This window comes from Lissotriton helveticus, chromosome 6, assembly GCF_964261635.1.
Source record: "Lissotriton helveticus chromosome 6, aLisHel1.1, whole genome shotgun sequence".
NCBI classification, from domain to species: domain Eukaryota; kingdom Metazoa; phylum Chordata; class Amphibia; order Caudata; family Salamandridae; genus Lissotriton; species Lissotriton helveticus.
Window position 1 is genome coordinate 1,276,768,415 of NC_136067.1, and position 25,287 is coordinate 1,276,793,701.

The window sequence follows — 25,287 nt, forward strand, 5'->3', positions numbered from 1 at the left end:
CAAGGGTACTGGCCAAGAAGGTTGGCATAAACTAGAGCAAGATCTCCCTGGACAGTGTGGTAGACCATCTCCCCTCTTCTGCCCCTCCAGGAGCTTTAGATCTGGATTCACGCCTGGCCAATTTTAACAACTGGGTATCTACGGCTATTTATTCCATTGCCCCCCTTCGGCCTATAAAAACTTACCGATCAGCTCCCGCCGCACCTTGGTATTCTGATGATCTTCGCAAATGTAAATCTGCCTGTAAACTTTTGGAACGCAGCTGGAGACATTCTTACTCCACGGATAGTAAATCTAAATACAGAGCTGCCCTCAAAGATTATCGGAAAAAGATTATAAACCACAAACGTTGTTACCTTGCGGAGAAGATTAATATGGCGCAAGGCTCCGCTAGGGATATTTTTAACACGGTCAAAACTTTCACTCACCCTCAGGCCCTTAATCGCCAATCCCCAGTGGCGCAATCTCTCTGCACTCGACTCTCCGATTACTTTGAGGAGAAAATAGCATCTATATATGATTCTTTCCCCATTGTTGACAGCCACGCAAATGGGGAAAAAGCACTTGTCCAACAAACCCTAGCTCCAGTCTTCTCAGAATATGAGGAGATCTCTGAAGACCGTTCTCTATTAGAGCTCCTTAAGTGCAAGTCAGGATCTCCTTGTGACCCCTGGCCGGCCAAGCAATATAAAGCTCTTGCACCATTACTTAATCCCATTCCTAATAGCATCTGGAATGATTCCCTCAGTATGGGCGTATACCTGGAATCTTAAAAACACGCCCGACTGGTTCCCATTTTGAAAAAGGCAAGCGCCGACCCTGACAACCCGGCTAATTACAGGCCCATTTCCTTACTTCCTGCCCCGGCGAAGATCCTTGAAAAACTGGCGCATCAGCAACTTGCTGGATTTATAGAAACTCACGGACTGTTCCATGACTCCCAACATGGATTTCGATCCGGTTACAGCACCGAGTCGGCCCTGATAGAGATGGCCGATTCTGTACGTTGGACACTGGACAGGGGTTCAAGGGCGGTGTTGGTGCTGCTGGATCTTTCTGCAGCATTCGACACCGTCTCTCACCCTGTCCTGTTGGACCGTCTTCGTTCAATAGGCATCCAGGGTAGGGCTCTTAACTGGATTTCTTCCTTTTTATACAATCGTACACAAGCAGTGTTTACGCCACCTTACACCTCCACAAGCCGTCCACTCAAATGGGGTGTCCCCCAAGGATCTTTATTGAGTCCTCTTCTTTTCAATGTTTATTTTTCCCCCCTGGTCGAGTTAATTTCCCAGACAGGAATAAAGGTGACTTCTTATGCTGACGACATACAGCTTTTGTTTTCATACGATGATCCCAGCCTGACCACTTTTGACCCTTTGAAAGACTGTCTCCGTGACATAGCTCGCTGGATGGATAACAACTTCCTGAGATTGAACGCAGGAAAAACCAAGGTTCTTTTTTTCCATCAACCTTCCCCTTTGGACTCGAGCCTCTGGTGGCCAGTTGATCTGAGCTTGGCCCCCCCACCCGAGGAATCAGTAAGAAACCTTGGGGTCAGATGTGTCAAAGCCCAGCTCACCTGAGTTTCTGTTCAGTTCTGATGGAGGTTGAAGACAGTCCGACCCCACCCTGAAACTGCTTGTTCCAGCACACTAGTTTTAAACAGTGCACTAAGAACCAGAAGCTCAGGGGAAGGGGGGAAGTGGATAAAATAAAAAAAGAGAGACAACACCGTTCTTGCGTTTCCACTGTAGAAGTGCTTCTAAAATCTGCGGCCCTCTCTGACTTCTTGTAGAAACTGGTGCCTAAGGAAACATAAACAAAGAACAGATAAGTGCAACCTATCCCTAAAAGAGTTGCTGACTAACCCTTAATCTATTTAGAAATTCTCTTCTAAAAGTACCTCTTGGATCCTGGTCTTTAGCTTCCAGGTTTGGAATGTGTTACTGTTCTGGGATGTGCTTTCTATTACTGTAAAACTTCTGTAAAGTCAAACGAATATCATTATCAGAATTACCAACATCTAACATTCACCTTAATATAACTAAAGCCTAAATTCTTAATAGCAAACTCACTTTTCACACATTTCCAGACTTCTTATAAAACAAATACTGTACTTTTACATCAAAATACAGCAGGTAATTTGTGCAAGTCCTTGATTTGCTGTTTGCCTTGCTGTCAATGGTTTCTTCTGTTCGATTCTTAAAAAAGTTCCATGTAAAACAATATTTATTTCACAAAGTTCCACAAAGTAGTCTTGTAACAAAGGGGTTTGAACAACAAAGTTCGTGGGAGATATCTTGATCCAAATTGTCTTTACATGAATCCAGAAATCGCCGACAAAGTTCTTTCAGGTAATAAAAAGTTTTGCACTTACTTGTTGCTGAAAAGGGATACTGATCAGTCTAACCTTGTCCTCTTTCTCTTTGCAGGTCGATTGCAGTGGACAGAAGAGGGGCTGAGGCAAGAAGGAGCCGGAAACCGGAAGTAGGAAGAGCCAGCAGCCGCGCCCGTTGAAGACAATGAAGGTCTGGAGAGAGCAGGAGTGCCAGCACCGAAGGATCTGTTCTCAGGTAAGTGGGAGGTAGACGAGCACAAGCACTGGGTGAGGCTCAGGGGCTGCCTTTTATAGACAGGGCTGGGTGTGGTTCGAAGAGCTGGGTGTGATTCAAAGAACTGGGTGTGGTTCTCACAAGCTGGTGTGCAGAGCTTCAGTTATTATGCTAATGAGTTGAAGTAGCACATGGCTTAGGGAGGAGTGTTCTAAATAAGCCTTGGTAAAAGCAATGTCCAATGTGCAAACCAGACAGCAATGTCCAAACTTGTGAATACATTGAGCAACATACACAGAAGTCTTAAGGAGGGGCTGCAATAACAAGAAAGGCTTTCAATAGTATGTTTAAAGAGAGGTATTACAGAAATCACTAGTGCAATGAGAGGGGACATGCTCTTTGCTGTGCACAAACCCTAACAGTCGCCCCCCTCAAAGGCCCTCCTACTGGACGGGGTTTCCCTGGATTTTTTAGATAAAACTGTCTAATCAACCGTGGGGCATGTACATAGGACACTGGTTCCCATGAATTCTCAGTTTCGTCATATCCTTTCCATTCTACTAAATAAAACAGACGTCCATGAATTCTTTTTGCGTCTTTTATGCTTTTCACTTCATATTCTAGATTTCCCTTAATTGGTATGGGTGGAGGTGGTGGTTCGGGTCGGGTATTTGGGTTGTACGGCTTAAGCAAGGACACATGGAATGTAGCATGTACTGGGTATTCTTTTGGTAAGTCCAATTTTACTGTTACCGGGTTTACTATGGCAGTTATACTAAAGGGTCCAATGAAACGTGGTTGCAGCTTTCGGGATCCCTCTATATTTAGGTTCTTTGTGGAGAGCCATACTTTGTCACCGATTTTATACATTGGTGCCTCAGATCTGTGTTTGTCTGCCTGTCTTTTCATGCTTCTTTGTACTTTAATAAATATTTCCTGGCATTGTCTTGTAGGTCACCTAATCTCGTTAGTCTATCTGTTACTGTAGGCAACAGGGAATCTTCTAATAAAATGGGTATAGCTCTGGGATGATACCCCTGCATGAAATAGAATGGTGAGCAAAGTAGGGCTGTATGCTCAGTATTATTATAAACAAACTCCGCTACAGGGAGAGCTTCCAACCATTCACTAGAATAATCAGCCAATAAACAACGTAGCGTTTGAAGTAAGGTTTGGTTCAGTCGTTGAGTTTGTCCATCTGTTTCTGGATGGAAAGCAGTAGATAATGCCACATCTATTTTCAGTTTTTCGCATAATTTTTTCCAAAATCTAGAGTTGAACTGGCTACCTCGGTCTGACACCACTTTACTTGGCAAACCATGTAAACGCACAATTTCTCTTATGAAAATATCGGCATATTCTGCCGCAGTTGGCAATTTCCGTAATGGTACAAAATGTGCCATTTTAGACAAAAAATCCACTATCACTAACACTGTTGTGAAGGATTTTACTGGTGGTAAACCTACAATAAAGTCTACACTCACAGTGTGCCAGGGTTGTTTGGGTGATGGCATTGGTATTAACAAACCGTCAGGGGCCTTATGAGAAGATTTATGTCTTTCACAAACTGGACAGGTAGTGACAAATTGCTTAACGTCCTTACTCATATTATCCCACCAAAAGTGTTTTCGCACATTTTCCAGGGTTTTTACCCAGCCAGGATGACCTGCCAATGGTGAGGCGTGATACCAAATTATCACCTGTGTTTGTAATTCTGTGATGGGCACTAACAGCATGTTCTTGTGATACAATAAACCTCATTGTATTGAGTTATGGGAATCCTTTAACCAATCTTGAGGTGCTATTTGCATGTGTGCATTATATAGATCTGTGATGAAATCCTTCTGTTGTACTGGTGCCAAAAGTTTTTGGGGAGGAATAATGGGTTCTCCTATTTTGTCTTGTTTCATGTCTGAGGTATGTCCGTATCTAGATAACACATCAGATTGAATTTGTTGTGCACCTGGTCTATAGGTTATAACGAAGTCAAATGTACTAAAAAAATTTAACCAGCGCATCTGATGTGGAGTTAATGCTTTTAGTGATCCAAAAAACTGTAGGTTCTTATGGTCAGAAAAGATGGTAACAGGGTACTTGGCTCCCATTAAATGGTGCCTCCATTCAGAAAAGGCTACTTTGGTAGCTAATAGTTCTCTTTCAGCCACAGTGTAATTTTGTTCAGCTGGTAATACCTTTTTGGAATAGAAGGCTATAGGATGTAATTGGCCATCTACTGCATCTTGTTGAGAGAGAACTCCTCCTAAAGCTACTTGTGAAGCATCCGCTTCAACAAAAAATGGCAAGTCAGGATCAGGATGTTTCAGAATTGGGACTGAAGTGAACTTTTGTTTCAGAAGTTGAAAGGCGTGTGCCGCCTCATTAGACCAAAGAAATCGTTGCCCTTTCCGCAACAAGGTGGTTATTGGGGCTGCAATGTCTGCAAAATGAGAAATAAACTGTAGTGTAGTTCCTATCTTCCCAATAGGCTCTGCGCATTGGAATAATACCTACAGCAGTAAAGGCCTAGGCCAGACGTTAACTAGGTCTACTACTGTCGATACTAGACTTAAAGTTTTGGGTTTGCCAGCGTAGCTCAGAGTTCGCTAGAAACTTTCTCGAATGTTCAAGGAGGACTTAACTTCCCTGATTAGACAAGAAGGGATTTAATTTCTGACAACCATAGAACATGACAACTTTGCTCTCCCCTAATCAAGAGTCAATCTCGAGAGTCGTGTGAACAAAAGGCAATTTATTTTACTCAGTCAGTACGTGCATTCTTAGTCTCATCAGAATGTAGAGAAAAGGAAGAGACGGGCGTGTTCAATAAAAAGGTGTTATTTATTGATCAGTCTCTTTTCTCGTACAAGAGAAATGGATCGATATTATTGCGATACTTATAGTTAAGTAAAGTGCATACATTAAAAGCAATAGTATAAAGTAATACTGTAAAAACATTGATATGGTTTCTAAGCCATAAGATGTTTTAAAATGAATAAAATATATTACATACACATATACATTTGACTAAACGTACTCAACTGGTGTTTCTAGATACGCCTACCCCGTGTACCTGACCTAAGTCTAATACGTGGGCGGGAATAGAAAGTTACAGTTTAAGTTAAGTTTGTTTTTGCCAAGTGAATAACTAAAGAATTCTCTGTGAGGGGTTATTCAGTTCTGTACCTGGAAGTTAGGATGAATGAGGAATGGTATCTCTCTCTCTGGTCTCGATATTCCAGGCTGCCTGCGAGGGCTACCCGGAAACGCCGGTGCTGGATTCTCGGCAGGAGAAAGCAGCGCGTCTCTCAGCGCGTCAGAAAGGCGGGGCTGCTGCCAGCGGGGTCTGCTCTGCTCTCGGCTTCGGCAAGGATGGCTGCTCCGTCTCGTCACCACGCGTGTGTTTGCATATGGCAAGATCGATAATATTTATACCTTTAAGGTGCCGAGATTGACGTAAGGATGGACATAGATACGTCAATAAAGATGTCATACGACTTGCTCGTTAGCACATTCTTTTACTAAAGTTCTCGGTGAAATCAAAACAATGGCCGCAGGGTTTTGCCCAGGTTGTCATAGGTTTGATTTGTTATGAGAACTCTGTATGCCTTATCAGGGGCTGGAGGAATATCGCTTGTCTAATTAGATCGCAAGCGTTATGACCTAATCAGATAACACGTTCCTGTGCCGTAGTGTGACTGCGTCAGATAACGGTATCTGCATCATGGGGGTTTTCTGCCTCATGGGCTGACTGCTAGTTAACTTGTTGGTTTGTTTAACTAGAATAGGGTCAGGAATAGGGGGATCGATTCAGAACCGATAGGAATACATGACACCCACTCCACGCTAACTATGGACATATTTACGAATCTAGGCATAGTATAACATAGTACAACATACTATAGAGTAGTGTGTATACCTTACCACCCCAAAATACATAAATGCATTTTGAAATTTTCAAATATACTGAAAAAAATTGCAGACATATATATATGGTATGCACTCAAGCTGTAGAAAAATGCCAAAGTAATCGCATTTGTATACATTATTGCTTATTTGGTATATGAGAATTACACATGAAATGGTTTCTGACAGAAAAAAGTTTCGAGACCATTCCATCACAGAATAAAATATCTTTATGAACATGCCAGCGGGCAGCTAATGTCTATAAGCTATCTAAAATGTAGAAACCTTAGTTCTCTAAGAATAGTTCTTACTTTAAGCAGAAGATAGTGTCCCGAAAAATATGCAAAAATATTTGGGGCTGCTGAAAAAACTGCTGTCCGTGAACTGGAGCGAAAATGTTCATGTGACTTTATTTTTAAAGTTGAAGGCCGAATTCAGGGAACGCCGTGTGCGAGCTTGCTCAAAAGTCTCTATTTCTGTTCGGGTGAGAACATCATATCATTTAGGCTTTCGAAAAAACTGTCAACAGCTTCCTGGGAAAGTTCCACTAACTCGGAAATAGGTGTAATCATGCATTCTTGCGCATGATTGTCTCCATTGACATTCTGATTTGCATTACTGACAGAAGGTCGTACCTGTTCGATGCTGCTTTCATCTTGAACTTCACTACCCATCAATCGTAGTGGTGAAGCTTCCACGGATGCCGTCATCAGGATTGGTAGCCTTTGAGGGCAGCACAAAGCATGAACCTTGATCGGGCTCAACAATGTTTCTGCATCCATCGGCGCATCCGATTGTAGCGTCAGACAGGTGTCTAACACGCATTCTTCTCCGCATAGCAGACACCTCAATACAGGTAAAACACATCTTTGCCACATTGGTCGAAATGATAGAAACCAAGTCATGTTCAGGTCTCTAAGCCGGGAAAGTCCCAGGATTTTTGATTTCCGGTCCCGGTATCCAATGGCTAGGATTGTTTCTTCCCTTGTCGCAAGAGTTTTGTCTGTGACATGGGTTGCCATAACGAAAAATAAGGACTAAGAATAGGATTCCTGCAATTAGTCCCAGGATCAGGGGAAGTCCGCCAAAAATCGAATGGACGAAATCTGGAAAAATACCCAGTATGGCTTTGAATGGTGTTAATGCCATCGAAAATACTGTCTTAAATACCTTTGAGACCCCATTGGTATCAGAAATATTTAAGATTTCATTCAGGATTTCCGCGAAATGTACGGGGGAATTAGTTGATAATAATGTATGTATCTCTGCAGTCGTCCTTGCGACTTGTAGATCATACGTTTCTTTTGATGACGAGAGCCTGGTAGGCGTCTGAAGAAGGACTGTTTTCATTCTGCTTAAAGTATCTATTCGAATAGAAGTAATTTTCAAATCGGGCCATGCCCTTGCCTCCCTGTCTGGGAAGGAGCTGGGGAACAATGAGCGTCCACAGCACTTGACCTTCGCAGTCGCAGTAACTAGATAAGGAGTCCCGGGCATAAGATTACAACATTTGCGGTCTACAATAAGAATGTAACTCCCATTATAGAGTCTTTGAAAGAATGGTTCTATTTCTGTTGCAGGTGCGCCTTGCTGGTGACATGAAAGGTTGTATGAATTCCCTTCACAGGCTCCATGCAAACTAATTCCGTTACACAGAAGTGTGCCACTCAGTGACATCGCACAATTGTTGCCACTAAGAAACACTTTCTGTCCTTTATTACTGACACATGCATGTGAATAGGGCAGGTTCCATGTTGTTTTAAGGTACCCCTTTCCCAATTTCTCGTACATGCCAGCCTGTATATATTTTTGGCAGTATTGAAACCTGAAGGTTGGGATTGGAATATTTATGATTCCGTGAATTATCCATTCACTGACAGGTCGTTCTGACATTGTCATTGGTAATCTTTCTAGTTTTTCAATGCTCAAGATTGTATAATCAGCACCCTTTTGCGCCATACCGATTTGTCTATCAGTAAGGTTAAAGATTTGGAATAGTGACGTTGTGTTGATTAAACGCCAAGGCACATAGCCTGAACGCAGATTTTGTAACGTCCAGCCAAGCTGTACAATAGAACGCAATTGTGACTGACCATGTTGTAATAACAGTAAGTCTTGCGATGATATATCGATTGCTGACGACACAATGCTGTCCAAAGAAAAAATTCTGGAGGACAGAGTCATTAACCCATTGTCCACTACAGAAAGTGATTTTTCCAAATTAATACGGTCAATTTCCCGTATTCTCTCTGCTGTTTCAATTTGAGTAACCTTCCAGGCCTCATTGTATGCTGCATATACAGAGGCTGCTATGAAACGCTTTTGACGCTGTTTGCGTGGTCCCAAAGTGAAATCACGCAAGTCAGCACCATCAGTAAGTAAAGTTAGGTGTTGCTTAATTTCTGCCAGTGTGGAAGTTTGTAGCCATTGAAGGCATAATTTGCCCACACTGTAGGTGGTTATTATCCCTGGGTGATGTCTTTGAGGATATCTAGGGTCTGGCCTGTTCATTTTGAAACCCTGTGTTTTGTTCAGGAATCTGTCTTGACAGTTATTAGTATCTGTGGGCCAGATCAACCACTGTTTCCAATCAGGATGTGGTCTGTTTTGGTTTAATATATGGTTTACGTCTATCTCTTCATCTGTATCAGAGTTATTGCTAAACATTGTTGGTTTTGGAATAGACGGTTTATTTAAATCTTTGATTTTGGCTAAGCCAAGACAGGTGGTCTGTTGAACAGTGTCATTTAAAAATATCATTTGTTCTGGGATCATGCAGGCTCTAAACAAAGCTTCTATACCCTGTACTTGCCATTCTTTTGTGCCCCAAACACTTTTCAATTCAACATTTTTGTCCCAATAATCAAATCCAAAAGTATTCATTTGTTCAAAAAATGAGTCTGAATATAACAATTTTGTGTTGGTTATCATGGTTTTGGTTCCTGTCTTGTTTGACAATTTAAAATAAAATGTTTCAGCATTACTTGTGTTAAAACCTGAAAAATATGAATATTTGTCGTAAACGGTTCTTGAGCTCCCTTTTGGAGGTGTTGCACAATGTTCCCATTGATTATAATTTAAAACATTTCTAGGTTGTGCAGATCTATGTAAAAAGTGGTTACCATAGTGGTTATAGCAATACATACTGTCATAATTTGTAGAACCCTGCAAATAATCATGTTTGGTAAATTTAGCAGACATTACTAAGTCAGACATCATATCATTAATGCTTTCGAAGTCCCAATCATCAGCAAATGAGTTTGGTTTTGCAAAGTCACTCAATGAGATCTTAATTTGGTGTGGATATTTCAGGATCTCGACCGGACCATAAATTTCATAGTCAGTGTTGTCCCAGGCTACCCCACCAGGTATCGGATTGGCTGTGAAGTTGGCTGAAGAAAGTTCTCTTTTCTCGACGTGTGAAGATGTGTGTGGTTTGAGGATCAAGTTGATTTTCTGACTTGCTGTGTCCATTTTGGCATATTTTCCCTCAATGAAGCGTCCCAAAGTAAGTACCATGATGAGCCAAAGTATGAGGATAAATGCACCAAAACCCACCCAAAATTCAATCCATGGAGAAATCAGATATGTTTCTTTCAGTTGTTTCAAAAGTTCCTTAGCTTTGTCTTTAAAGGATTTTGATGATGGCTGTGTCTTTGATTCACTGAGGCTTTCAGAGGAATCATCGAAGTTTATGAAGTAGCCGGATGCAGTTCTGTCAATTGTTCCAATTGGTTCAGGATTTTTGTTTCTTGCATTTTCACTTGTTACTTCATTATAGATTGGTGTGTCTCCGCTAAATGTTTTTATTTGGGTTTTCAGAGGTCTGAGTTCTATTGCATTGCTTCATAGTCCTTGTTGTTCTTCTGTAGGCGTTTCGAATGTGATGAGCCTCTTCGTTAGGACCTCTGTACTGGTAGCAAACCTTGGTGTTCTGCTACTTATTGGGAGTCCACTTGGCCTACTGTTTGTTATCGGCCACATGTTGTGGTTTTACCAGGTCGATTGATACAACTCGGTTCTCCTTTTTACCAGCAAGTGGCGGTAGTACAACTGTTCTTGTCCCGTTGACAGACAAGACAGGAACTGCTTTTCTGTAAGAAGGCCCAAATTCCTTCTTTACCGCGATCTTTTCCCTGACTAGATCCCCGACTTTTGGAATCCAGACAGGTCTTGCTGGGACAGGTGGTGGTTCTTCAGTGGTTGTTGGCTGTTGTTTCAACTTTATGTTGCTCAGGTCTTTTCTTGTTTTGTTTAAGTCCTGCAAAATAACCAAACGGTCTTTGATATCAAAGCTTTTTTCTTTCACCACTGAAGTCTGACTATCAATGCCAGAGATCATCATCCTAGTTCCAAATAATAATTCGTACGCACTGAATCCCTTCAGAGAATTTCTTGGCAAGTTATTGAGACTACGTTGGACACTTATTAGATGTTTGACCCACCCAGCTCCCGAACCTAATACCTTTGCCGTTATAGATTGCTTTATGTCACGGTTTTTTCTTTCAACAATTCCGTTCCCCTCAGGGTGAAATGGACAAGAGTACCGCAATTGCACGCCCATGCTGACCATGGCCTCCTTATAAGCCCGAGAGCTAAAAGCAGGACCGTGGTATGAATGCAGCATGCCAATTGCGTATGTGCCGATAAAGACTCGCAAATCTTTTATAACAGTTCTGGCGTCAGCCGTTCGCTGGGGCCACATCCATATGAATCTCGTACATGAATCCACTGCGACCAAGATATATTTATAGTTACCATCCCTTTGTAAGGGACCGCAGTGGTCTAGATAAACACAGGCTAATGGTTTATCCGAGATTAGAAGGGGCGTCTGTGCTGGACGTCTCACCTTTGATACTTTCATTCTTTGACATATTTCACATTCTAGAACATAGTTCCTTGTTTGTCTTCTCATTTGTGGCCACCAGTATCTCTGTTTTAATAATGATACTGTGGCTGAGACGCCAGCATGGATAGAAGCAAGCCCTTCGTGTGCCGCTATTATTAGTCCTAACCTATGTTCCATGTTTGGAATTGCCCTATCCCCCACTCCAGGGATTCGAGCAAAAGGAACATTGTTTGCATCAGTTATGTATGAGTATTTTACTGGAAAGCCTTTAGGGAGTGGTTCTATCGAATCCTTTTCTGAAGAGCTGACAGCTTGTAATATTTCGCTGTCTATTTTTGTTTTTGACCGGGTGACGGCAGCTACGGAAGCCGTTTGCACAGCTGCTTTCGCGGCCTCATCAGCCAATGAATTCCCTGCAACGTGAACGCCATCACGTTGATGACTCAGTGAGTGAGTCACGTGAGTCTTTGGTAGTTCTTTTTGTAAAAGAGCTATTTGTTCCCAGAGCAGTTTCTGCTTTATTGGTGCATCTGTGTCATCTTTGTAACCGTTTTGAATCCATGTCTGCAAATCGCTGTTATATGATTTGACACAGTAATACGAATCTGACACTATAAGTGTCGGGAATTCGCGATCCGCATTATCTAGCGCCATTTTCAATGCTATTATTTCAGTTTGTTGTTCTGAATTACTTTCTACTGAGTGTGTCTTTGTTAATAGAGGTTTTAGTTCACCTCCGCGCCACACTTCTTTTGTAATCTCACATGTGGGGTTGTATGCTTGTTCTCCCCAAACGGAGGGTTGAGCATGTCCGTCTGTATAGATTACACAGGCGTAATGTCGTAAAGGCAGAATGTCGATTGGCAGAGGATATGTTTCTTCATATTCTAGATTTTTTAATTCTTCTAGTTCTTAGAAAATTGTCAGCCAGGCTATACTTGATAATTCATATCCTACGTACAGGACCGTCAGATGGGCAATTCTGGATTTTTTAAAGTTGAATTTGTAACCCTCTGCTGCGAACCCAAGTATTATGGTGTTCACTCCTTTCAAGTGAGTCTCCAAGTCATCATCTGTTAAGTAAATGTCATCGACATAAGATAATGCTTCATCATCATATAGTTGAAGTAATTCTGTTACTCTCGCTGAGAATACCCCCGGGCTGTTCTTGTACCCCTGGGCTAACCGACAGAATTGTTTTTGAGTGCCATTTACTGAGAATGCAGTTAAATATCTGCTCTCTGGTGCTATGTTTTGACAAAAGAATCCATTGGAGATGTCCAAGGTTGTTTTGTATTTTTTGCGCACTATGTTATTCATTAGTGCAGCACTGTGTGAGTTTTGCACTGCAAAAGTTTTGCAACATGTGTTAAGGTGTCGGTAATCCAAAACTAGACGATATGAATTGTCTGGTTTGGAGACCGGAAACAAAGGATTGTTCATTTGTGAGGTGCAAGTTTCAATCACCCCCTGGTATTCTAGCTGATCTAGTATTTCATTTACCTGTTTTTTAGCTTCTTGCTTAATTGGGTACTGCCTTTGTGCAGTAGGTTGTGATTTTAACTGGATTTTGTGAGGAGGAGAATCCTCATCCCATCCTACATGATTTTTATATAAAGCAGGTGCTAGAGCCACTGCCCACTTTCTAGCAAGTGTGTATTTTTTATGAATTGGAATTTGATTTGAGAAGGCAGGCATAATTACTTCTTCGCCATGAGGGCACTCCCTGACAAACTCTGGTGGCCAGTATTTTTCAGCTAGAAGGATGTCATAACCCTTGGAGAGGTTATCCCAAAATAGTCCCCTTATTTTCCTAGTCTTATCTCCCTCTATACGTAATGTTATCTCGTATATCTTGTGAGGTTTGCTAACCCTGGTGTCTGCAGTTTCCACTTGAAGATATTCATTCGTGTCCACTGTCTCCAGATGATTCATAAGGACTTTGCGAGCTATGCTCACTTCTGCTGCACTGTCTAGCATTGTCTGAGCCCACTCTCCGTTTTTCAGTTGTGTCCTCAGTATTCTCGGCATTGTTAACTACCTTGATACTGGCTACCTTCTTTTTTGGAAATTGTAATTTCTTTTTTAGCTGAGCAGGTTCCTTGTCTTTGGACTTGGCGTGCTCTTCTCTTTGTTCTGATCGTCCTCTTCTTTCCGATTTCTGAAAAGATTGAGGGGGACGTGTATCAATGTCTTGATATCTATCAGGTTTTTTAATATTATCCCTATTTCTAAGGTTATATCTATTCCCAGAGGGGTCACTCTGCGGTGACCTCTGTCTTCGGTTTGGAGATTTTTCTCTTCGCCTAGGAGACCTTCCTCTGGACTGGAATTTCTTTTCTTTAGGATTGGATTGTTTGTTTCCATCCCAGTTCTTTTTTGGTGAATTGTTATTAAAAAATATTTTTTCTGGACTTTCAGTCAGTTGCGGTTTTACTGGTATTCCACCTAAACTATCTCTACCCAGTTCCTCATAGGATTTTTCTATGATTCTGGCAATTTCAGCTGGTTGGTCTGCTATATCTGTCTCTTTTAACCTCTGGCGGATCGCCACGTTTGCTGCTTCTCCCTTTATGTTGGCTAATAATATAGCCGAGACCTGCTTGAAGTCTTTTAGTAATTTCATACCAAGAGTTAAAGCAGGTTCTGGACCGTATTCGTCTTGAATTTGTTTTAGCACATCTGGTATCACCGAAATGGATGGAACACCGTGCGTTTTTGTGTAGATGGAAGCAAAGACTGTACCCCAAGTGTCACAGTCCTCTATGTGTGGTGCGATTCCCATTGGAAGACAGATAGTCAGAATCCTGTGTTTTTCTAGCGGGGTGGTGTCAGGAAACACCGCCTCTATTTGGGTAATTTTCTGTGCCAACCAGAATGGTATTTGTTCCCGTTTAGCCGGTACTTTACCTAGGCAGGATTGGATGTTCTGTGGTGTAATTTTATTTGTGTTCCCCTGGTGAGGGGTCAGCTGTGGAAGTTTAATCGCTGGCTGAATTGTTGAAGTCCGCATTACATATTGGACTAATTGTCTATGAATTTTTAGTAATTGTTTTAGCTGTATTAACAGCTCTCCTGTAGACATCCCTTCGATGTCTGGGTGTGGTGTGTATCCGGCTAAGACCGGCCACGTTGCTCCTGGTCTACCTAAAGGACCGAGCCTGGTGATGTGATTATTATGTTTTAGGGCGCCATCAAATAAGAGCAAATGCTCTTGGAATTTGATTGGTACTTCCACCTCCTCGAAAGGAGTGTACATTTCAGGAGGTTCCTCTATTTTGTAGTAGTGGAAGTACTTTGTTACAGCATTTGCTGCTGGAAAATGTATCAATGAATAGTATACCTCTGTCTGCCGATATTCGTGTGCCTCAATTACGAATATGACTGTGCCACCTCTAGGTGTCAGTCCATTTTCTATAAGTTTTATGGTTATAGATCTCCTTTTGATGACCGGAATGAGTATTATATCCGCGTCTGCTGCTTGCATGGTAGCATCAGCATCTGCGAGTTCAGTTGCTAATCTAACTGCCTCTCTTTCATCATCACTCTCTGCCATTTTACCGACAGGAAACTTATGTCTTTTGTTTGCAGATCAGGTTTCTTATGGAACAAAGATTAGATGCACAATATTTTGGAACTGTTTATCCTTCAACGTTGACTATACCAAGAACCATACATAGGAGTTCCCTCCTGCGAGGTCTGGCGGATATAACCTTTCACCCACTCCAGACGTCTTTGGAGTATTTGGGAAAAGGGGTCTGAGTGAGAAAGCACGACTGAGTTACTCTAAATGTCTTACGTTAGTTTTATCGCCCTTTCCAAACGCGTTGGGCGCCATGTAGTGTAGTTCCTATCTTCCCAATAGGCTCTGAGCATTGGAATAATACCTACAGCAGTAAAGGCCTAGGCCAGACGTTAACTAGGTCTACTACTGTCGATACTAGACTTAAAGTTTTGGGTTTGCCAGCGTAGCTCAGAGTTCGCTAGAAACTTTCTCGAATGTTCAAGGAGGACTTAACTTCCCTGATTAGACAAGAAGGGATTTAGTTTCTGACAACCATAGAACATGACAACTTTGCTCTCCCCTAATCAAGAGTCAATCTCGAGAGTCGTGTGAACAAAAGGCAATTTATTTTACTCAGTCAGTACGTGCATTCTTAGTCTCATCAGAATGTAGAGAAAAGGAAGAGACGGGAGTGTTCAATAAAAAGGTGTTATTTATTGATCAGTCTCTTTTCTCGTACAAGAGAAATGGATCGATATAATTGCGATACTTATAGTTAAGTAAAGTGCATACATTAAAAGCAATAGTATAAAGTAATACTGTAAAAACATTGATATGGTTTCTAAGCCATAAGATGTTTTAAAATGAATAAAATATATTACATACACATATACATTTGACTAAACGTACTCAACTGGTGTTTCTAGATACGCCTACCCCGTGTACCTGACCTAAGTCTAATACGTGGGCGGGAATAGAAAGTTACAGTTTAAGTTAAGTTTGTTTTTGACAAGTGAATAACTAAAGAATTCTCTGTGAGGGGTTATTCAGTTCTGTACCTGTAAGTTAGGATGAATGAGGAATGGTATCTCTCTCTCTGGTCTCGATATTCCAGGCTGCCTGCGAGGGCTACCCGGAAACGCCGGTGCTGGATTCTCGGCAGGAGAAAGCAGCGCGTCTCTCAGCGCGTCAGAAAGGCGGGGCTGCTGCCAGCGGGGTCTGCTCTGCTCTCGGCTTCGGCAAGGATGGCTGCTCCGTCTCGTCACCACGCGTGTGTTTGCATATGGCAAGATCGGTAATATTTATACCTTTAAGGTGCCGAGATTGACGTAAGGATGGACATAGATACGTCAATAAAGATGTCATACGACTTGCTCGTTAGCACATTCTTTTACTAAAGTTCTCGGTGAAATCAAAACAATGGCCGCAGGGTTTTGCCCAGGTTGTCATAGGTTTGATTTGTTATGAGAACTCCGTATGCCTTATCAGGGGCTGGAGGAATATCGCTTGTCTAATTAGATCGCAAGCGTTATGACCTAATCAGATAACACGTTCCTGTGCCGTAGTGTGACTGCGTCAGATAACGGTATCTGCATCATGGGGGTTTTCTGCCTCATGGGCTGACTGCTAGTTAACTTGTTGGTTTGTTTAACTAGAATAGGGTCAGGAATAGGGGGATCGATTCAGAACCGATAGGAATACATGACAAAACCTCCTATAAAAATTGGCGAAACCCAGAAATTTCTGAACATCCTTCACAGATGATGGTTCTGGCCAATCAGTTATAGCACTAATTTTCTTTTCATCCATAATTATTCCTTGAGGTGACAGGCAGTATCCTAAAAAGTCCACTTTGCTGACATTAAAAGTACATTTTTCTAGTTTAGCAAAGAGATGATTTTCTTTTAACTTTGATAATACTGCACGAACATGTTGGGTATGTTATTCCGGGTTCTTAGAGTAAATGAGGATGTCATCTATGTATACTATGACACAAACGTCCAGGAATTTGTGTAGGACCTCATTTATAAAGAATTGAAAGGCCGCAGGGGCATTACACAACCCACAGGGCATTACTGTGTACTCAAATAGACCAAACTTTGTCTTGAAAGCTGTCTTCCACTCATCCCCCTCTTTTATTCGAACCAGGTGGTAAGCTCCCCGCAGATCTAGTTTAGTGTATACAGTAGAATGTCTTAATTGATCCAACAACACAGGTATTAGAGGAAGATGATATTTATTTTTTATTGTAGCCTTATTTAGTCCTCTATAGTCGATACACGCGCGCAGAGATTTATCCGGCTTCGGGATAAAAAAAAGTGGAGATGACCCCGGAGATGTGGAATGTCGGATGAACCCAGACTGTAGTAGGTCGTCTAGGTAGGTTCTTAAATATTTGGTCTCTTCGTCAGTCAAAGCATATACTCTCTTATTAGGTAAAGGGGCCCCTGGGATAAGATCTATACGGCAGTCATATGACCGATGTAGGGGCAACACACTAGCCTTCACTGGATCAAAGACGTCTTTAAAGTCAGAATATTCAGGAAGGAGACTTGGTTCGTCTTGTGTAACACTAGCACTGTGTATTACTGTGCTCTGTTCTGTACCTGCTTCTTGATAGCAATTGGTTCTACAGAATGAGGAATCCAAAGTAACTGTTCTGTTCACCCAATCAATTTTTGGGTTATGAGTTGTTAACCAGGGTACCCCGAGAATCAAGCCAAAATTAGGGGTATCTATCAGATCAAAGCTAATCATCTCTGTGTGCCCGTTTTGACAGACCATGACAAGGGGACTTGTTTGTTTTGTGATTAATCCAGAGGTCAATTCTGACCCATCCACTGCACATACTGCTTCTGGACAAGGCTTTAGGCAAATAGGAAGACCTAATGTGTTAGCTAACTTATTATCCACAAAATTTCCTGTTGCTCCTGAATCCAGTAGGACAGGGAGAGAATGTCTAACTTGGGTAGTAACAATTAAAAAGATCTGAATTATGAAATGTCTAGGTATGTGCGGTACCATGACGGCTGCAGAATTAGAGGTTTGATTAGGATGTTTCTCGAACAAGTAACCTCCCCCCTTGTCGAGCTTAATCGTTTCCCGACTCAGTTGAGGAGATAGAGGAAACAGTACCCTTTCGTGACGTTTTAGGTTTTACTGGACATTCTCTGGCAAAATGTCCTGCCTTGCCACAATATAAACATGATTGAAGTTTTCTCCTTCTTTCTTTTTCCTCTGACGTGAGTGGACCTCTGAGTGTTCCTATTTGCATAGGCTCAGGTTCAGGGAGTTTATTATCTGTGTCTTTCTTCTCATGTCTAATAAAAGTTAACCGCGATTCCAGTTTGGATTTATCTCCCTTTCTTTCTCCTAGTCTGTGTTCCAATTCACGACTAAATCTACAAAGTCAGAATAGTCTTCTGGCAAATCAATGAGCCAGCGCGTCTTTTAACTCGTCTCTCAAACCTTTATAAAAACGGGAGACACGCTTTTCTTCTGGCCAACGTGTCTTGGTGAGTAAACGATTAAAACTAGTGAGATAGGTCAATAAATCCTTGTTACCTTGTTTAAGATTTAAAAGCTCATTATCACTTGCCTGCATAAAATTGTGTTTTGCAAAAAGACTGGTCATAGTACGTCTAAATTGATTCCAATTATGGAGGATGGGATCATCTCAATCCACAAAAGGAATTGACCAATTGGCTGCTGTACCGCCCAAATAAGACAAGACGAATGCCACTTTCGTAGCATCAGTAGGGAACTGTTGTGGTTTACAAACGAAGTGTAATTGACATTGATTGCTAAAAACATGGAACTTGTTACTGTCTCCATGAAAACGTTCAGGTGCTGCTAAAGGCACAGCTTTAGGAACATGAACAGTAACCTCAACTGGGGGAGGGAAAGTTGTATGTTTTGCTCGCGCCCCTGTCTCTGAGGAGGTTTTAAACAAAAGTGTAAAAGCTGTGTTCCACTGGGATGCCCTAAGTTTATACCTGCTTAAATCCTGTTTTAAAACGGTGTTTTCCAACTTTAATTTCTCTATGTCCTCTTGCATATGTTGCAAGACGCCAGACACTGATTCATTATGGGCCAAGTCCTCGTTTAGGGCCTGCGTCATATCCGTGGCGTCAATGCCCTCTTTTTCTTCCCCGGCATTCATGGTCCAACAGAACTGAATATTTTAAAGGCTTGTGCTTCTATCAAAACCCTGCTCACCCAAGTTTCTGTTCAGTTCTGATGGAGGTTGAAGACAGTCCGACCTCACCCTGAAACTGCTTGTTCCAGCACACTAGTTTTAAACAGTGCACTAAGAACCAGAAGCTCAAGGGAAGAGGGGAAGTGGATAAAATTAAAAAAGAGAGACAACACCATTCTTGCGTTTCCACTGTAGAAGTGCTGCTAAAATCTGTGGCCCTCTCTGACTTCTTGTAGAAACTGGTGCCTAATGAAACATAAACAAAGAACAGATAAGTGCAACCTATCCCTAAAAGAGTTGCTGACTAACCCTTAATCTATTTAGAAATTCTCTTCTAAAAGTACCTCTTGGATCCTGGTCTTTAGCTTCCAGGTTTGGAATGTGTTACTGTTCTGGGATGTGCTTTCTATTACTGTAAAACTTCTGTAAAATCAAACGAATATCATTATCAGAAGTACCAACATCTAACATTCACCTTAATATAACTAAAGCCTAAATTCTTAATAGCAAACTCACTTTTCGCACATTTCCAGACTTCTTATAAAACAAATACTGTACTTTTACATCAAAATACAGCAAGTAATTTGTGCAAGTCCTTGATTCGCTGTTTGCCTTGCTGTCAATGGTTTCTTCTGTTCGATTCTTAAAAAAGTTCCATGTAAAACAATGTTTATTTCGCAAAGTTCCACAAAGTAGTCTTGTAACAAAGGGGTTTGAATAACAAAGTTTGTGGGAGATATCTTGTTCCAAATTGTCTTTACATGAAACCAGAAATCGCCGACAAAGTTCTTTCAGGTAATAAAATGTTTTGCACTTACTTGTTGCTGAAAAGGGATACTGATCAGTCTAACCTTGTCCTCTTTCTCTTTGCAGGTCGATTGCAGTGGACAGAAGAGGGGCTGAGGCAAGAAGGAGCCGGAAACCGGAAGAAGGAAGAGCCAGCAGCCGTGCCCGTTGAAGCCAATGAAGGTCTGGAGAGTGCAGGAGTGCCAGCGCCGAAGGATCTGTTCTCAGGTAAGTGGGAGGTAGACGAGCACAAGCACTGGGTGAGGCTCAGGGGCTGCCTTTTATAGACAGAGCTGGGTGTGGTTCGAAGAGCTGGGTGTGGTTCGAAGAACTGGGTGTGGTTCTCACAAGCAGGTGTGCAGAGCTTCAGTTATTATGCTAATGAGTTGAAGTAGCACATGGCCTAGGGAGGAGTGTTCTAAATAAGCCTTGGTAAAAGCAAGGTCCAATGTGCAAACCAGACAGCAATGTCCAAACTTGTGAATACATTGAGCAACATACACAGAAGTCTTAAGGAGGGGCTGTGATAACAAGAAAGGCATTCAATAGTATGTTTAAAGAGAGCTATTACAGAAACCACTAGTGCAATGAGAGGGGACATGCACTTTGCTGTGCACAAACCCTAACAAGATGGGACACCAGTCTCTCTTTCCACAGCCAAGTTCATGCAGTTTCCGCCGCCTGCTTTTCTAAAATCAGGATGATTAAAAAACCTCATCAATTATCTTCCCAGCAACACCAGGAAAACAATTGTCCAGGCATTAATCACTTCACACCTGGACTATGCCAACGGTCTCTATCTCAGACTTGCTTCTGGTCTGTGCAACAGACTACAAATAGTTCAAAATGCCGCGGTCCGACTAGTCTGTGGCATCTCCCTCCGAGAGCATATATCGCCTCATCGGCGGAAACTGCATTGGCTGCCAGTCCATAAAAGGGCAGAGTTTAAAGCTTTGACTCTGGCTCATCGGGCAATAAAAGGACACAGATCTGCTTATCTCTCATTCTGTCTGCGTCCCTATAGCAATGCCAGATCCCTTCGATCCTACTCTAAATTTCTGCTGACCACCCCCAGATTTAAAAAAACTCACTCTGGGGGAAGAACTTTTCAAGTGTGCGCCTCCTCTCATTGGAACAAACTTCCCATCTTCCTCCATCAGATCCAGGAGGAATTACCATTCCGCAAAGCGCTGAAAGCATTTCTCTTCTGCTAAAGGAACAAGACCTAGTATTTTGAGCACGAGCGCCCGGACACCCCGTTGGGGTAGCTGCGCGCTATATAAAACACACAAAATAAATAAATAAATTAAAATTAATTTATAAGCCCTAAAAAAAAAATATTAATTTAGTATAATTAAATTACTTCCCACCCTATTCCCCTATAAACCCACAACCCGCTACAGAACATAATTATCAATTAATCAATTAATTAAAATAAATTACCAATTAATACAAATTAATTACCAATTAATTAAAATTAATTTATAATTTCTAGAAAATTAATAATTAATTTAGTATAATTAAACTACTTCCCACCCTATTCCCCTATAAACCCACAACCCACTACAGAACATAATGATCAATTAATCAATGAATTAAAATAAATTACCAATTAATAAAAATTAATTAACAATTAATTACATTTAATTTATAATTCCTAAAAGATTAATAATTAATTCAGTATAATGAAATTTTGTCCCACCCTATTCCCCTATAAACCCACAACCAGCTACAGAACATAATGGTAAAAAAAAAAAAAAAAAAAAAAAATGAAAGTGTGTCCTCATGTAACGTAACTGGTGCTATGTAAAGCGCTCTGATACCTGATTCGGTTCGGGTCTAGTTCGCACTATATAAAACTCTGCAAAAAAAAAAAATCAATGAATTAAAATAAATTACCAATTAATACAAATTAATTACCAATTAATTAAAATTAAATTATCATTCCTAAAAAATTAATAATTTATTTAGTATAATTAAATTACTCCCCACCCTATTCCCCTATAAACCCACAACCCGCTTCGGTACTAAAATACAACATTTACTTAAATTACATAAAAAAATACATAATAAATAGATAATAATATACATAAAAATCATATAAAAATCGATATTAGTAATATCGATATTATTTACTTCCGGAATTCTGTCCCTTCGATATGAAAAAAATCGATATTACTTACCTTCTATATTCTGTCCCTTCAATATTAAAACATCGATATTATGGTAGGTCGATATTAAAAAATCGATATTTTGTCTGCCTACCCTCTCTGTACTACTACTATTAGTCTGCCTGTAGCTAAGTTTGCCCAGTTGGCCACTCTTTATTTAAGGTTTTGAATACAACTCAGATTGATCAATAGCTCTAGCCATTGAGTCCAGTCCTTTGGATTGTCCTCTTCTAGACTTCTTAATCTTGAGGCTTTGACAATTCCCAACAACAAAATGCCCAACCAGATATTTGAATATTTTGTATAGAATATAGTACATACTACTACTGTTGTGGGGATTCTGCACAGCCACATACAGAACTATGCTCAAGAAAATAGGATGTTGGTGATGGGAGGTTGGACTTCCCTCACACCTCAGTCAGAACCCACAATCCCCTGAGGGACTAGATATAGTGTCTCATAAGGTCCCCGAACCCCCACCAGAAGATACCCAATGATTACACAAACCAGAACATAACACCCTTTCACTCACTCACTCGTGTGAATCCACCACCACACCAAACACCACAGAGTCTATGTGTAAGTTCAAAAGGATAATTTTCAACTAACAAGCTGTGTACGTTATTCTATAATTCAGTATACTACAGTCAGCTCCAACAGCAAAATGCACAAGATTAAAACAATAAACATTGTTACAAGTCCATAGAAGACAAAAGATCTGTGCGAATTCTGGGAGACCCCTCACCATAGAACGTAGAAGTACTGGTTACATGCATCATAAGCTCTGCAAATCTCTGGTTCGTAGAAGGGAATCTTCCGCCTGTTATGGGAAAAATGGTGTGCGTTAGATAGTATATTACAAACATTACTCAGTCATGCCAAAAAGTGTAACATGTTATGGCTAAGCCATACGGACTAACCGAACTCATAACAAAGTGGCTTGTTTTTTTACCTCTTGTACGCAATGCTCAGACAGTAGCTGTATGAGCTCATGTGGGCTCAAAGGCGTCTTACTGCACAACAAGCTGCGAGGTAACATGCGCAAAAGACATGACCCTAAAAGGCTTGCATGGCTCAGGCTAACTTTGCAAAGAGTAGAGTAGACTATAATGACCCTAGGGACCATAACACTACTAGTGTCTACTGACCCTACTCTAGTACCCGATTTGGACTAGTGATGTATGTTGTATATGTATGTATTAACTGTTTTTTCCAATCTTGCTAGTGAAAACGAATAAATAGGGGGAGGTGTACAGGCATAAAAAATTTGTAATGTTTTTTCTAGGCGTACTACCGACCACCAGTGCTGGCGGGTCCAGCGGCGATGGCGATGCGGCCACTCCGGAGGGGGTAGAAGATGCGGCACCTGCAGAAGCTACAAGGAGTGAGCCAGCAGCATTGGCAGGCGTTGGTAAGTTATATTTTTACGTATTGACATTACACTAGCTGGAAGGGTGTTCACTTCACTCACTGTACTGTTGAGACTTATTAAGTAAGAAGTTGTAGAGAACGTTATACAATGGTTGAAGAAGGCGCCCCTTACTTAGCATTAGCAATGCATTAGCAATAGCATTAGCAGCGTGAGTTGAGTAACCAATGACCTCTTCTATCTGACTCCAACTCAGCTGTGAAAAATGTATGGGGAAGACTAAAAGTTAGATCAGATGAACTTGATGGATGTGTTGAACAAAAAGGGAAAGAAGGGTGGAAGGAGGAAGAACGGGTGAGATGTAATATGACTGGCAGAGAAGGATACGTTGGAAGCATGCATTGGTGGCTGAAAGGAATCAGATGCATGGGTTGTTGAAGGATGAGTGGAAGGTGAAAGAAGATGCCTGCCTGGGTGGGCGACACAGTATGGGTGGATACTGGATAGCAAGAATCATCAGCGGTGTTTGGGTCAAACTCAAAGCCAAGGCAAGCAAGGAAGGAGTGGATGCATGGGTGGTTGTTGGTGAAACAAACAAAGGTTTCTGAGAGATTAAGAAGGATGATAGACATTTACTTTGAATAAATGGATGCCTGGATTATTCGTCGTAGACAGCATAGGTGGAGACTGGCACTGGATGCAGAGTCTTAGTTTGAAGAGAATGTAAAGGAAACCGCGCCAGAGTAGCAATGCAGAGGGGAATATAAGATATTTTCAGAATACAGTTGACTCACAGTAGTTTGCAAGCACATCATATATATATATTGTTTATAGTTATCAAGCGCCTTCCTCTGACTCCGAGGACCACGCCCTACCTATGTTAATTTATTTTTGACTGCATCAGCCAGCCTGCAAAGGGTACCCTATCTGTTGGTTACACAATCAATCAAAACAAAGTACCTTATGCAGTAGCGGTCGGTGGTGGGAGTGCTGCCAAGCGGTGATGTGGGGAGGGGGAGGGCAGGGTGGGGGGTAGTAAACTATGGATTATGGCCAAATACAGGTAAGTAAACATAAAAATAAATAAAACACATTTCCTTGTGTGCACTGCACCGCCAAATGCAATGTAATGCGCGCAACAAAATTAGTTTTATTTGTTTATATGTTTACTTACCTGTAATCGGCCGTAATCCATAGTTTACTACCCCCACCCTGCCCCTCTTCCCCCCCATGTCACCGCCAGGCAGTACTCCCATCACCGACCGCTACTGACCTTATGTCGTCGTCCCATATATAAGCAATGATCATTGGATCAGATATATAACCTGCCTTTTTGTAGTAGCCAGGGTAGGGTGAAAGTGAAATTGAGCAATTGCCCTTCATGTAACAGAGAGAGTATGGCCAGTGTCACCCTTAATAGAAAAATACGAGCTTCCCCACCTGCAGACAGTAGCAAAAATAAAACTAACGTGAGTCTGCATCATGACTCGTATGTTAGTCTTGGGTGCAAGCTTAGCTGACTGAGCTGGCATGCCGGCTACAACAAGGTTATGTAATTTCGCTAAACTAGAGAATAAGAAGAAGACTGGTGTACTGTGCACTGGAGTCCATAGTGCTAGTATAATGCCTGAAACTCCCATAAACGTTAGAGGCAGAGGAAGTGGGAGTATAGATACTTACCACAAATGTTATGTACTGTGCTTGCTAGTGCTACTGTGCCACTATGTGTTGAATTGATTTTGTGTTACTGTTTTGCTAAGAGTATTGGTTACAATATAATTTTTCTTTCTTGATATAGATCCTCCTTCCCAAGAAAAACCAACAAGGAAGGAGTTGGAAGCCAGGGCCCGGTGCTGGAAACTGGGGGCCATCTGCAAAGAGTACCGGTGGCTGGTGGCTCAGGCGGAGGAGGAGGAGGAAGAGGCGGCAGCAGCTGCGTCCTCCTCCAATG